At 37.9% G+C, this 14,752-nt stretch overlaps 1 long non-coding RNA gene across 1 annotated transcript; it reads right to left on the bottom strand.

Annotated features, from left to right (window-relative positions):
- Positions 1-355: 355 nt before the first annotated feature.
- On the bottom strand, positions 356-6,158 carry LOC144074266 (uncharacterized). The gene is made up of 3 exons (XR_013300268.1): positions 6,021-6,158; positions 583-681; positions 356-496 (listed from the first exon to the last, which is right to left on the bottom strand). It is a non-coding gene; the product is annotated as an uncharacterized LOC144074266 (long non-coding RNA).
- Positions 6,159-14,752: the final 8,594 nt, after the last annotated feature.

The following is a 14,752-nucleotide window of genomic DNA, read 5'->3' on the forward strand; positions in this document are numbered from 1 at the left end:
AACCTCTGCCGATAACTGCCCTTATAAATGATTATGATTCCCCTTACACACCCCCAAAAAACCTTACAAACACCGTACAACTTGTACGGTGTTTGTAAGGTTTTTTGGGGGTTTGTAAGGGGAATCATAATCATTTATAAGGGCAGTTATCGGCAGAGGTTGACAGGTATGATAACAGGAATCTCCAACTTCAGCCCTCGACTGCCCCTATCCAGTCTATTTTCCATGTCTTCCAACACACCAAAATCAAATGATCGTGATCAAGCTCCTGGACAGCTTGGAGTTGATCATTTGATTCAAATGTGGTGGGAGATATGGAAAAACATACTGGATAGGAGCCCTAGAGGAGCAGATTTGGAGACCCCTGCTCTCTAACGAGTACCTGAGGGGATGTTGTTGTCAAAGACTGTGCCGTCGTCCTCCAATGTCCCCATATACCAGCAGCTCACCATTTCACCTTTTTTTTTTAGCATTGATTTGGTAAACCTGGGTGGACCTTGAAAAGAAGCCAGATACAAAATGATTAGGTTTAGTACACATTACATGAAAATAACAAAATAACCTGAAACACTTGGGTCCTACCTCATCCATAACTTCTGCCTTGACTTTTTGGTCTTTGTCGATTTTGACAGCTTTCACCTGCTTTGTCACCTCTTCCACCGTCTCTGTGGCTTTAAACCTCTACAAAACACCACAGAGCGATTATGTAATTCGTTATTTAACCATTTTGATGCACAAATGACCCACATTGATTTCCCATGTTATTTCATCCTGTATGTTTTTCAGTCAATCATTTTTTTTAAATAAATATCAAAAAAAGTCATCATCGCTTCCATTTTTCCCTTCTTACACTGAGGAAAAACGGTTATTTCACCATATGTTTAAACTTGAGTCAATAATGAGCCCTGGGCTATTGTTGAATGAATGTTTCACTTAGGCTTTGTCAAAACCACAATTAAAACTAAAAATAAAAAGGTCCAAGCCCAGGGTAACAGTATGTTAAGTGTGCCGTTTAGTCCTTACACCCCCACTGATGGCACTTGTGTGGGTGTGAGTAAACCACACGGGTGTTTTGTTATTAAAAATCGACACCAAACCACTTACTGTGCTATCATTCAAAATTTAAATGTGTGCACTAGGTAGATTTCTGACCCTTGCAACAAATAATGGCTTAAATGTGATTGATTAAATGTTTAAATATGAAAACACACATCTGGATGCGGCGGCCCAGTGGAGCAAGTGGTTAGCGCGTTGGCCTCACAGCTCTGGGATCTTGGGTTCAAATCCAGGTCACATCCACCTGTGTGGATTTTGCATGTTATCCCTGGGCCTGTGTGGGTTTCCCACATTACAAAAACATGCATGGTAGGCTGATTGGACACTCCAGATTGCCCCCAGGTATGATTGTGAGTGTGCGTGGTTGTCTGTCTCCATCTGCCATGTTATGCTGTAGAAGAGGAATACCAACTGCTTCCCATAAGTTGCGTAAGGAACATAAAACTGGAAAAAATGTGAGGAATGTCAATGCGTGAGTTGTACCACATGGCAAATTTGCAAGGAAATTATACGCCTTGTTATTTTCTGATCATCCTTCACCCTTATTCTGCACGCCACAACCAAAAAGTACCTCAGCACAATTGTTGTATAATATTATAATGTTTTTTTGGTTTGTTTTGGCATTGGTGCATGGTTGCTGTGGAGCTGAAAGAGAAAAGAAAGCTGTATGTGCCCTCCCGAAACCTGTCCTTCATAAGGATGAACTTGCTTTATGAGAGAGCGCACTAAAGTATACAACAGGAGGATTTATTGCAACACATCTGAAGCTGAGCTACTCCCAAACGAATGATTAGGTGAGACAACAAAAACATAAAAGTTGTGGCTGTTTGTATACAATAGATAAGGTCATTGTATTGTCCACCTGTCCCCATTGGACGAGGTGGAAGAAACTATTATATGTGTATCTGATTTATAACATACAGCATTTTGAGCAATTTTTAAGCATTTATTGACTATTTACTTAAAAAGCATGAACTCCTTGCTCAGTCCAATGATGCATCTTGCCACCAAATTTTGAGGACAATGCAATTCATTGTCTCTGAATGCACACAATCTCAGTTTATTATATTATAATGTCATAATATCAAAATGATACAGGAAGCTAATGGATTGGATGGGAGCGGCGGCCAGGTGGAGCGAGTGGTTAGCGTGTCGGCCTCACAGCTCTGGGGTCCTTGGTTCAAATCCAGGTCCTCTCCATCTGTATGGAGTTTGCATGTTCTCCCCGGGCCTGCGTGGGTTTCCTCCATGTCCTCCGGTTCACCCTAAATTGCCCTTAGGTATGGGTATGAGTGTGCATGGTTGTCCGTCTCATTGTGCCCTGCGATCGGCTGGCCACCGATTTAGGGTGTCCCCCGCCTCTGGCCCAGAGTCAGCTGGGATAGGCTCCAGCACCCCCCATGACCCTAATGAGGATAAAGCAGTTCAGAAAATGAGATAAGATGGGTTGGACGGTTAACACAAATTTTAAAAAGTATTCTTTCATTAAGTCTGACTTTACTTAATTTCCCTCAGTCACCAATATGCAATGAGTCTTTCATTGATGACAATGATTGGTAAAATTCTAACTCTTTAAGTTGAACTGTTTTCAAAGTGTTTTATTTAGTTTTGAGTAACTTAATCAGTGTTACTCAACTCAGAAACAATATGAAGAGATTCAAAATATTCTAAAATAATCTCAAACAAGCCTATTCCTTATAACTTTCCTGAATTGTCCATTGGAACACATTTGTTTTTTACAGTATACAGTATTTCACATTCTCTTTCGTTGACATACTGCATTCAGTTCTCTCCCCAAAGCCACAAATAAGGGATTAGACTGAGTTGTGTTGAGGAAGAGTGCCATTACATAACAGTCATCATCTGATCTCAGATGTCGAATCAGCACAAGGGCAGTTATCATTTGAAACAGGCTAACTTGGCTCTGTCCTTCAACTTGTGAGCACGCTCTGTTTTTTTGTACAATTCATTGGCTCACGTTGTGCAGAATTAAAAAAAGATGTTCCCCACTTAGAGAACAGTCAATGCGTGACGTGTATTTGCAGTGCTATAGTATATAGTGTTTCACCCAAACCTAGGTCATATCAAAATTGTACTAGTTGCCAATTTCACACGTTTCGTGTAACATGCAACAGATTGCAACCTAGGCCTCCTCCAGTATTCTTCATAAATACTCATTGACAAATGCTTGGGCAATGAAGTACAGTGACAATCGTTCAGAGATTTCTTTTCCCCTCTAGCCTGTGAATTTAGGAATGTAGAGATAATTCCTCTTCTTAGTGGCTTATTTACTTGGGTACAAAAGAGGTGATGTGTGTGATGCTTGAGAAAGACAACCATTCACACTCACAATCATACCGCCACCAGCAGGAATCGAAAAAAACAAACAAAATAAAACACTTTTCACATACAAAAAAAGTAACTAAAGTGTGACGGTTGTTGGGCTGGCTGGCTCTGTCAATAAGGTGTCCCTTATTTGCTGGCAATTCTAAAGCCCTCACATTTTTTTGCACTGTCGCTGTGCTGGGCATCTTGTAATTACCACCTTAGCTCAGGTTCATGACAATTTTTGTCTTTGTATGCCAACAAGATGGCTACATTTAATTAGCAACATTAATCACTTCCTTGAGATGTAATTCCGAAGTGATACTTGGTGGAACAAAATACTAGATATCCTTCCACACTGATCCATTCAGGTCTTTCTCCAAAGCAGCCGTGAAGAGAAAGGTGGGTGATGAGTCCTGGCAATTTCAGGAAAATTGGAGGACAGAACAATTTTTGTTAAGCACAAGAGCACAGCGACGTGCCTCATAGTCAGGAAAGAGTCGAACTGACCTTGATGTAAGGATATGCAGAATGAAAGGAATCCTTTTGACTAGCTATAAGTCAGTCATTCAGAAGCTTCTTTACTAACTATATTATAAGTTTCAAATGTTTTGCTTCTGGCAATTCAAAAGGTTTACATGATCAACTTGCCAATTTGCCCAAGATGGCCATTTATTTGCAGTATGAAAGGGAGTTAATGACTGGTGTGATCCTCATTGCCCCTGATGCATGTTTATGGTGGAGTTTAAAGAGATGGCATTCTGAAATAAATGCTGCTAACCATTTCAATGTTTACGTGGGATGAATGCAGTTTTTTTTTTTTATTCTGTTTGTTTTTCTTTTTACACCTTATGTAAAACAACGACATAAAAAAAGAGTTGCTATACTGCAACTATAATCTACTAGCATCCTTTATCATCACACAAACAAACACACAGTTGTGTCAATAAATGGAAAGATAACTTGCCAAGCCAGAGCTCATTTAATCTAGGCATGGGAGTCCACTTTCCAGGAAGGTGTCTGTGTTTGTTATGTAACTCCCAGTGGACTTTTTGGAAAAAGGTGGAAACAAAGTGCCTTCCTGAGGATGATGGCGTCACTGAGGTAGACAAATATCCTGCTTGTGGAACTCAAGTCATCCCTACATACTACTCAGTCTTTCCTTTGGTCTGATTTATGGCTACTTGTCTTCAGTCCTGAGCATCAGAACACAGTAGTGTCCTATTGCAAGTGTGTGAAGCATATGTGTACTGCAACCAGCAGCTAATACAAGACAGCTTGGTGGTCAGAGCAAGGAAAGAAGAAGAAACGCTTTACTGTGCTGACATTTGAGGCCAGTCAAATAAATTGCACTTAGTTGAATGTTCAAATTCTTCCAAGGTTAAACAGTAAACTTATTCTAACTTTAACATATATTTAAAATAGTATTTCTAGGTGGAAAATATTTCCACATGTACTTCTTTTGTGCTCTCTTTTAACTACATATTTATTACTGGATTGTGGCATTTTGTTACAAACATGAATCCACAGCCATAATTTACCTCCATTTTCAGGGAATTATCACAGTGTAAACTCAATCAATCGTGTCAACATTTTTTTTTCCTACAATATGCCCTCAAGCTTTATGCTAATCCTCCTATTCATTGTGAATGGCAGATGCGCTGTGAAAAAAAGGCTCTGGCATTTGTTTAATATCTTGCGTGGCTGCGGCGCAATTTGTAGAGTTAATCCATCGATTCGTTAATTCTCCATGGGCAGAAATCAGAACGACCCTATGATTGGGGCAGACTCATGCTTATCTAGATTTAGACAATGTAATGGAGGGTCAAAATATTCACCATTTTGTAAAATAGTGGATATACTTTTGTACCATACTGTGTAGGATTATTTATATGTATGTGGCCACTTAGGAAACCATCAGGTGTGAATGTCAGATAGTTAATTTGGTTGAAGACAGTTAAAAGAAATTGAGAATCGACCCTGAAGAATCCTTGCTTTTAACAGAGCCTTTCAGCTCTGTTACCTAGAAACCAAAACTTGATAGTCACTTCCAACCATGCGAGTGTGCTTATCACACAATTAGCAGTCGGCGAGGACATTTTCATCTGCTAACAGTGACTGAGATGATCTGAATTAGAGGCAAAATGGGTAAACCCAGATCGGTTTTACAAAAAAACGTACTTAAAAAAAATCCCGTACAAAAGTTGTTATACGGCGTACACAATTTGAAATGATAAAAAAACATAGAAAATTTGGGAAAAACGTATAAGTTGACGGGTATGTAAAAGCCACCGCTGTGATGTTAGCCCCTTATTGAGGAATTTGACAAACAAAGCAGGATGTTGTATACATGCAGTATATGCAGAAGAAAAAAAGGCATCATGGAAACGTGACACAGTGAATAGACACTCTTATGTTATCATATTTGCACAATCCTCTGCACTTGGTAAACCAATGTATGTGAATTTTTCTGTCCGTGGGAGCAATATAAATGGTAATGCATTCATCACCCTGCCTCGGCGCCGTTTCGACACTTGTTATTTACAGCCGCATACGAACTCTGAAGCCACACTAGCCATTTCAACTCATTCTGATTGGGAAAAAAGAAGCTGTGAATTATAGGCACATGTGTTACTTACAAAAGGTGCTGTAAAACAAGAAAAAGGAGGGCAGAGGGAACATAACACACTGCAAAGAGAAGAATGTTCTAAAATGCCCTCGGGTCCTGTGAATGTAAAGAATCCACAGCAAGGAGAGTGGGAGCGATCTGTTTGCCAGCAGTTGTACAGAATCCAGATGAGTGTGTGTGTGCATTGCGTAGGTGTGTGTGCACTTATGACTCTCTCTCTCTCATACACGCAAACACACATGCCTACATATGGATTCATGGGGGCCACACAGATATACTGCATACATACTTGGAAAGCAGGACGTGGCACCCAGGCCTGTGCAGACACTCGATTTCATTTTTTACTCGCATAAAAATCCTGGCAAAACCGTGTCCACCTACAACTCAGAACGCGATTGTTTTCAGCACTGGTCTTTAAAAAGATTTCATGAATTTAGAAGACAAATAATCAAAATAACCGGTTACTCTTGCTATTGTGTTTCTGTACCTAACCTGGTCAGGAGCAGGTTTTTCTCAATGAACCTTGAGGCTTTATTTGTCTGCAGCCTCTTTCAGAGCAACACACCCTTTGTATTCTTCATTAAGTCAGCAGACAAGCTTTAGATAAACCTTGTTAAAAATTGATGAAAGCAACTTATAGTGAGGTGCACCTTGTAACCCTAAAATTATACGATTCATATTATTCACCACACAGTTCTGTGATTCAATTGCCGATGGGTTCCGATCATCCTGTATGGAGTCTATATGTTCTCACCATGCCTGTGTGGGTTCTCTCCAGGTGCTCCAGGTTCTTTCTACATCGCAAAAACTCACGTAGTAGGCTGATTGACCTCTCCAAATTGTTTGTAGGTATGCATGTGTCCACGAAGGGTTGTTGATTTCCTTGTGCCCAGCGATTGGCTGGCAAACCTAATCAGGGTGTACTAATTCAGCCCATTTTTTGAACAGCTATTCTAAAATCCTTTGCCACATTTTTGTTGATGGTAAGATAAAAGGTACGTTTTTCAAAATGCCTTTACACTTTGGACTTTGTTGTACTGCGTAAGATATTTATTGTATTTATTGGGGTTTGCTTACACATCTATTTTATAATTTCGTTGTGTGTATCTTTTTTTCCCATTATTTTGGGAGAGGGGGTTCAAAGACAGTGGTGATTTGAGGGCAGGTATCACCTCAGGGGTATGTTTTGTGTTTCAATTACCTGATGGGCTTGTTTCCAAGAGAGATGGTTCAGAGCTCACTAAGACCCTGTGTGGTAAGAAAATACTCTGCAAACACAAGCTTCTTTCATAGAATACTTTAGGAAGTTTATTTTTCCTGTGTTGGTTGCTGTGCTTGTGTGTGGTGGATTAATACAGACTTGGGTGTACATACTACACATATATATGTGAGGACATAGGAGAGTGTGTTTTCACTTATAATTCTCATCTGGTCAACTTTACTCTGCTATTTAGATCACCCTCCTGTACTATGCAGTTACTTGTACATTTCTTGTTGCATGCTCATCAGTCATAGGTAAAAAAAAAAGCCCTGTCCTTTTTTTATTTTTTATTTTTTATTCGCTAACTTTTGGTTTACCTTTGTATTTTTGGATTCCCTCCCTTTATTTGCACTTTTTTGGTCTCTTTGATTAAACATTTGCGAGATACCACCACCCTGCCTGGCCTCCCTGTTTATCTGCATTTGGGTCCATCCCGTTTTCACGCCTGCTCTTCCGCTTTATGACAAAAAAACTGATTTTTCAAAAATGCTAATTGTTTAGGAAAAAGAAGAAGCAAAATATCTAGCCAAAACATATTTGTAGAACTTGCAATAAATCTGTAAATCTTGAATTAGTCCAAAAACCGGTTCATTGGGTCACCTATGCAAAAATGTACAGTGGAGGACAAAACCACAAAATATAACTTTTTTTGTCTCTATAAGACAGTAATCTTTTTTTTTGTCTAGGTAATGTCATGTAGGTGATGATGACATGTCATTGTGTTGGCCACAGTGTAGACTTCAAAATCCACATAGGCACAGACACGCACACGCATGTGCACGCAAACAATTGTGTGTGCATGCGTACTTGTGTGTGAGTAGTGTTACACTGCAGTGATTTCACCCTGCCAAGAACATTGTCACCACGCCAGTAGCAAAGTAGGACTCGGGCCAGTTCTGGGGAGGTACAGCCAATAAAACAATAATTAAATGTAAAAAAATACAACTACATTCATGAGAAAAAGCCTGCCAATATCGGATCGGTTTACTCAGTTTATTTTACCTCATTACATTTATTGCATTATAACCATGCCATGGAATAAGTGCCAAGAAATCCGACTACGCAGGAGTTTCTCTCTTATCGAGACCATCTGAATTTGGATTCTTATGGATATTTATTTCTATTACATCTAAACATTTCATCAAACTAAATATCTGCGGATTGCTCAGCAAAATAGATTGGCAGGCTTTGAAAAATACTATGGATTTGTGTTTATTATAATTCATTCATTAAAGTCAATGTTTTTACATCAGCATGGTGAACCATCTACGTTACTTTTTTTACTTGTCATGTTCTGCTGCCTAAACAGACGCTCCCCTACTTACGAACGAGTTGCATTCCGAGCGATTGTTCATAAGTTGAATTTGTTTGTAAGTTGATTCAGTGCTATATTTTGTATTATAATTTATGTTTAAGGCCTATATAAGTATATTGAAGGTTTATATGAGTGCATTTGTATGTTTAAGGCTTGTATAAGTAACCAGCATTGGTTTGTACTGAAAAAAACATTTAATAAAATGGAGAGAATACATACAGTACTGTATACATACATTAGAGAGAGAGATATTTACTAGAAACTGGCCGAAAGAAGCTATCTAATAACGATTGCACAGTTTTCTTCTTTTTTTTCATCATAAATGTTGCGGTAGCACTGTATGGCATCATTCAATTGATTTGCAAACTTTGTGCAACGTTCAATATTTGCATCCTGCTGCTCGATCTTTATGTTTATAAATGGTACTGACGGTCGAACGATTCAAGTTGTATTCCCGTGCAACACTTTCTCACGCGCATCAGGCTTCTTAATTATTGCCACTCGTTTCAAATGAAATGGCTTGCATCTTCCTTGCACCTCCCTCACTAAAAGCCTTTCGCTTCTCACCAACCATATTGAATAATGGATGCACGAGATATTTAATGATAAAAATGAAAAAGGTTCTTTGCGCACTGGAGATACGTCACGCACTTACGCAACTTATGCACTGCAACGAACTGGGCAGAGGAAGGTGGATGCTGGGTGAGCTGAGCTCTCAGCGCCAGGCGTCGGTATTAGCGGCGGAAAGAAGCACTACTCGGAAAAAGGCGCGCAATACAAAATCGAACTTACGAACATTTTTCGACATAAACACAATTTGCAGACATGTTCGTATGTACCGTTGTTCGTAACTCGAGTGTTCGTAAGTAGGGGAGCATCTGTACATGGATAATGGGAATCTGAGTGTCTTTTTTGATGCAACAGTTTTTGTGTGCCTTATAGGAATTGTGTCTACGTACTTCCATTGTAGTTGTTCATATTGTTTTTTTAATCGGAGAAAGCAGCAGACATGAAAGGGGTTTTAGGGAGAAAGGAAACAGACAGAAAAGGATAAACAAACAAAAAATACATAATTAAAGACAGGGATAAGGGTAGGGAAGATTTATTAATAATATATAATATTACTAATACATAGAGCCGTACATATTTTCTGTTTCTGTGGAACCCTCTATGATTTTAATTTGAAAACCAATGTGCTTATTAGTAATCACACATAATAAGAAACATTGCATTACATTTCAGATTCAAATTGAATTAAAATGAAGGTATTTTAAACTTGAACTAGAAATGTGCAGTTCAACATTAACCTTCACTTCCCAGTCATTCCATGTCCATTCCATTCAAACAAACAAATCCAAAGGCTTTGTCCCCAGACTGGCTTTTTCATTGTTCTCAAAAACTCAACAGTCTGCCTTGTCCAATTTTAACATAGCTAAAAGTAGACAACATACAAACTCCATCAAACTGTATTCCCATTGACTGCTAAGAAATATCAAATTGGATAATTACAAAAATTCTTCCAACTTCAACAAAATGTCCTGTGGTTTTAACCATTGTCCCAATGTATGCCTCCCAGTTTACTGTCACCAAACTTAGCAGTTCCTTTTCTCCAGCACAGTTTTACCACTTAAATTTTCTCCCAACCCCAAATTAGACTCCACATTCTTGTGACCACAAGGCATATATCATCTGTAAAAAAACACAGTCTTGTAAAACTGTTATCACAACAATTTGCAAGAAATGGAGTACAGTGGTAACCGGACAACTTACTTTTGCAAACCACAATGCTCTAAATTGGCCTGATTACAGAAGTTCTCCTAAAGGACCTTTGGAATATTTGTTATTCATAAAACTGGGATAAAACTGGAAGTAAGTCAGCAAACAATAATATTCTTAATAAAGAATTATAATGAACCTTGCGGTCAAAGTAAAGTAACAGACAATGATATAACGACATACTTAGGTGGATTGACTTATTAACTGCCTGTTCAAAATGATATTGTGGAGGCTGCAGCCATGAAGGTGGGTCCTTTTGTTTGGCCATTGCTGAGAGAACCTATAAAATGATGACTGTCTTATACATAACAGTGCCATTGATTTTGTGCTGTTTATGTTGAGACCATTTATTTTTCATCTTTTATGTGTGTTTGTTTGTGTGGTGGGTTGGTTGAAAATACAATGATGGGAAATGATGACATTTGCAAACTTTTCCAGAGCCTACAACAAAGAATAGTCAATATATTTCTCAGCCAAGTAAGCATTACAATTTTCTTTCTACTGATCCCTATCACTGCTTCAATTATGCGCATCTTATTTATTGCCTACTTTTCAGTATCCACATGGAATCTGTTGTTTTTCCCATTAGAACTTTTATATTCTCGGTCCATAATTTGCTTTTCATTGAGGATATTGCCCTTTTTGCAACAGCATGTGAAGACAATCTCAGGATGCAATTGAAAGACAAAGATACAAAACACCTCCAGGGTGTCTCTCAATACTCTCTGACATCATTTCATCAAAATACCCAATTGATTGAAAGTGCTGATAAGGCATTTTAATCATTTCTTTTTTTTAATATATGAAATCTGTTTATCTTCTTTACTCCTAGTAATCTCTGCATTGTAAGGCTTGCTGGTGGATGCATCCTGCGGTGAAGGTTTGTGGGTGTGTGTGACCACAGCAGAGTCCTGCCAAGCCATTGTAATGTTAAAACAACCTCTGCATTCTTTGTAGCAAAAGCACTGAGCGAAGCTTGGAAAGTTACTCACTTCCAAAAGCGTCTTGCTGCAAAAAAAGATCATCATTGTTTTCTAAAGCTATTGGGTAATTTTTACAATCACTGTCAAGAACTGAGCACAATTGATCAGTCATTAAGTTTGAGGTGTTTTATAACCTTTTAAGTCCATTGTCATATCTAATTATAATATCTGTCAACATCTCAATGTAGCTTATCTAATTTAGATACATAAAGTCACATGGTTGTGCTAACTAAATGACAACTAAATATTTTTTCTATTTGCTTATGTCACTTAAATATGCACTTAATTAATTCAGGTTTGAGTCCAATACTTCAAAAAACAAATACTCAGCTCATCTCATTTTCTGACATCATTATACTTACCAAAAGGAGATATGATTATTTATTCTTTTTTTTTTTCCTTAACGAATTATGAGTTCTTAGGAATTAAAAAATAATCTCTCGATTAGTCACTAAGTAATCGATTATCTTAATATCATTCAATAGCTTAGTCAGGAGGGAAAAAATCATCTAGGACAGCCCTGTGATTAACACTTGTTACAAATTATGTTTTGGCAGCGAGCAGACATTTTCACTTGGCTTTGTGGGAAAAACAGGCATTCCCATTAAGATCCGCGACAAGCCGTGATTTCCTTTAATAGATTTCCAAGTATGTGCAAGTTCACTTTCCCGAATATTTCATACACACTTGTTGTTTGTCTTATGTGAAACAACTGTTATTTTCCAACAAATTAGCAGTGAAAAAAGTGAACATTTAGAGAGACTGGAATACAATTGATTAACATTAATCAAAATAGTCATGATGTCACACCAAAAGGAAGAAGGATATCAAGAAAATCCCTACTTTGCATTCATTCTGAAAGAATATAGTATTGGGATTCATGATTCATCAAGCCTTACTCATTTAAAGAAGCAGCATTCAGGAATAATTGTCTCAAATTTAGATCATAAATGCCTGCATTAGCTGCATGTTGTTCAAATGTACAAACTCTGTGACCTCTCTACTATCTATCTTTTATTGAATGAAATGAGAAATTGGAATTATTAGCAGCATTTAAATGTTACGGTAGTGAGTGGGATTCTTAATACAAAATAAAACAGAACTTCTTTTGGATGCCTGCCAAAATCTGACAAAGTACAGAAATGTTCACACATTTGGGAACTTGTGAAGACCCCAGTTTTATCCTTCCAAGAGAGGAGAGGTAGAATCTCTCTCACACTTAATATACACAGCTTGAGCTTTGTCTCTAAGACAAAACTTTAAATGTTACCACATGCTTCAAATCCAGCACTGAATGAAAGGCACACTGTATTTGTGTTTATGTGTGTGATTTTCAAATTATCCTCATGTGGTTGTGTTTATGCATGGCAGAATATACAGAATGCTTGCATCTTTTCATTAGTGTTTTGTTATGTGTTGAATGCAAGAGACTGGGCTATTGTTTATTGTTCACTCTTGACAACTAAGACTTATAAGACTGATTACTTGCCAGAAAATCATTTTTCCAGGCCAATGTCAATAAAAAGAACACACATACAAAAAATTTAAGACATATTAAATACATTAAAAAGTTATATAAGAGGATACGTGGCCATTGAGTCAATGTGATATCTAAAAAATGCCAACATGGTAAAAAAAACACCTTTCTTGTCAGCATAGTACTGCAGTTTTTCTCAGTGAACAAACAACTTTCTGCACTTATGTATTATTATTTTTCTGTGCAAGTGTGTACAGTCAAACGTTTTAAGATATTTTCTTATTTCAGTAGAAGGGCTACTACTGCCATTTTCTTTAAAAAAAGAAAAAAATAGCTTTTGTCTAAAGGTTTCGCTTCAGAACCACAAAGTGGCGAGGAAATAACTACAACCGTGTTTGGGAGACATTAATGAATGTGATTGGCAATGGTTGTTTGACCTTATGTGCTTTGTGTCTAACGGTTTGGGGTGTCATTTTTCTTTTGGCCAAAGTCACCTGACAGAGGCTGTATAAATGGATTAAACTCCATATTTGGAAAGTATCCCATTGAATCTCTAAACTTCCATTCTTTATCATTTTCCAGGCTAAAGGATAGTCTTAAAAGTCTTTTATATGGAACTCAACAGGAACAATTTTGGCATGGTGTTTAAGTGGTGAGAACGTCTACCTCATGACATTGGGCGGTGATCTGTCTCCTACTGGCTGACTGAAGGTAAGTGAGGAGACAGTGAGAGGTAAGTGATCCGTTTTTTTTTTCTTTGTTGGCATCTGCGAGGCAAACCTTTTCTGCAGTCGCCGGGATTTGGTTGCGCTCGGGGGGTGATGCAATGTATCCATCACGGCAGAATGCCAACGAGTCTGAAATTATCACTTATTTGGGAAAGCGCACCTTGTGGAGAAGCACTACCAATTTCGTCATACGCAGCAGGGTATGAAGACAATTAGGCTTTTGTCGAGTCAATGATGATGACAAAGCCTATGTCCGATTATTATTATTATGGTTCTAAAAACAATATTTCAATCCATGGCCTTCCTGTATGGAGTTCACATGTTCTCTCTGTTCTTGCGTGGGTTTTCTCCAGGTCTCGGCTTACTCCCCCGTCGCCAAAACATGCATGATAGGCTGATTGGACACTCTAAATTGAGTATAATTGTTTGTTTATCTGTACAGTATGTGACCTGCGATTGGCAAAATAAAACTTTTCAGTAGGAAATTTGAAATATATATATATATATTTCGTCATACGCAGCAGGGTATGATGACAGGATATATATATATATATATTATATAATATATATATATATATATATATATATATATATATATATATATATATATTATATATATAATATATATATATATATATATATATATATATTAGTAAAATTTTTATTTTGCAATAGAGAATTCTTCCAAGAAGCTTCGCTCTTGTTCAATCCCTATTTCCCCATCCATTCATGCATTCATTTATTATGGACCACGTTGTATTTAGTATGGGCTACACAGAATCTGAACTTTGATAGTGTATCTGTTTTAATTTGGCAGGGTTGTTTGAAGCCAAGGATTTTGCTTTGGCTGTCAATGATTCTTGAAACGGAGCAGAAATATGATACCCTCATACAAGCAATGAAAACCTTCTGTTTTCTTTCTTTCATTTTATTTCACTCACTTTGATGACTTTCCAGCTGGGAAAAAAATAATAACAAAAGCTCTTTTGTAACACTCACAAATTCAATTCGTTATAGACACTGACATTTGATGAATAAAACCATGCCTTGGTGCTCAGCGGCTTGCAAGAAGAGACATGTACTATAGCAGGGGTCACCAAACTACGGCCTGCGGGCCGGATACGGCCCGCCGGCACATTTGGACCGGCCCTCTGAACAATACCAGAGACGCTATCGGATTTTTTTCCTATTTGGCCTTGAAG

This window comes from Stigmatopora argus, chromosome 1 (genome assembly GCF_051989625.1).
Source record: "Stigmatopora argus isolate UIUO_Sarg chromosome 1, RoL_Sarg_1.0, whole genome shotgun sequence".
NCBI classification, from domain to species: Eukaryota; Metazoa; Chordata; class Actinopteri; order Syngnathiformes; family Syngnathidae; genus Stigmatopora; species Stigmatopora argus.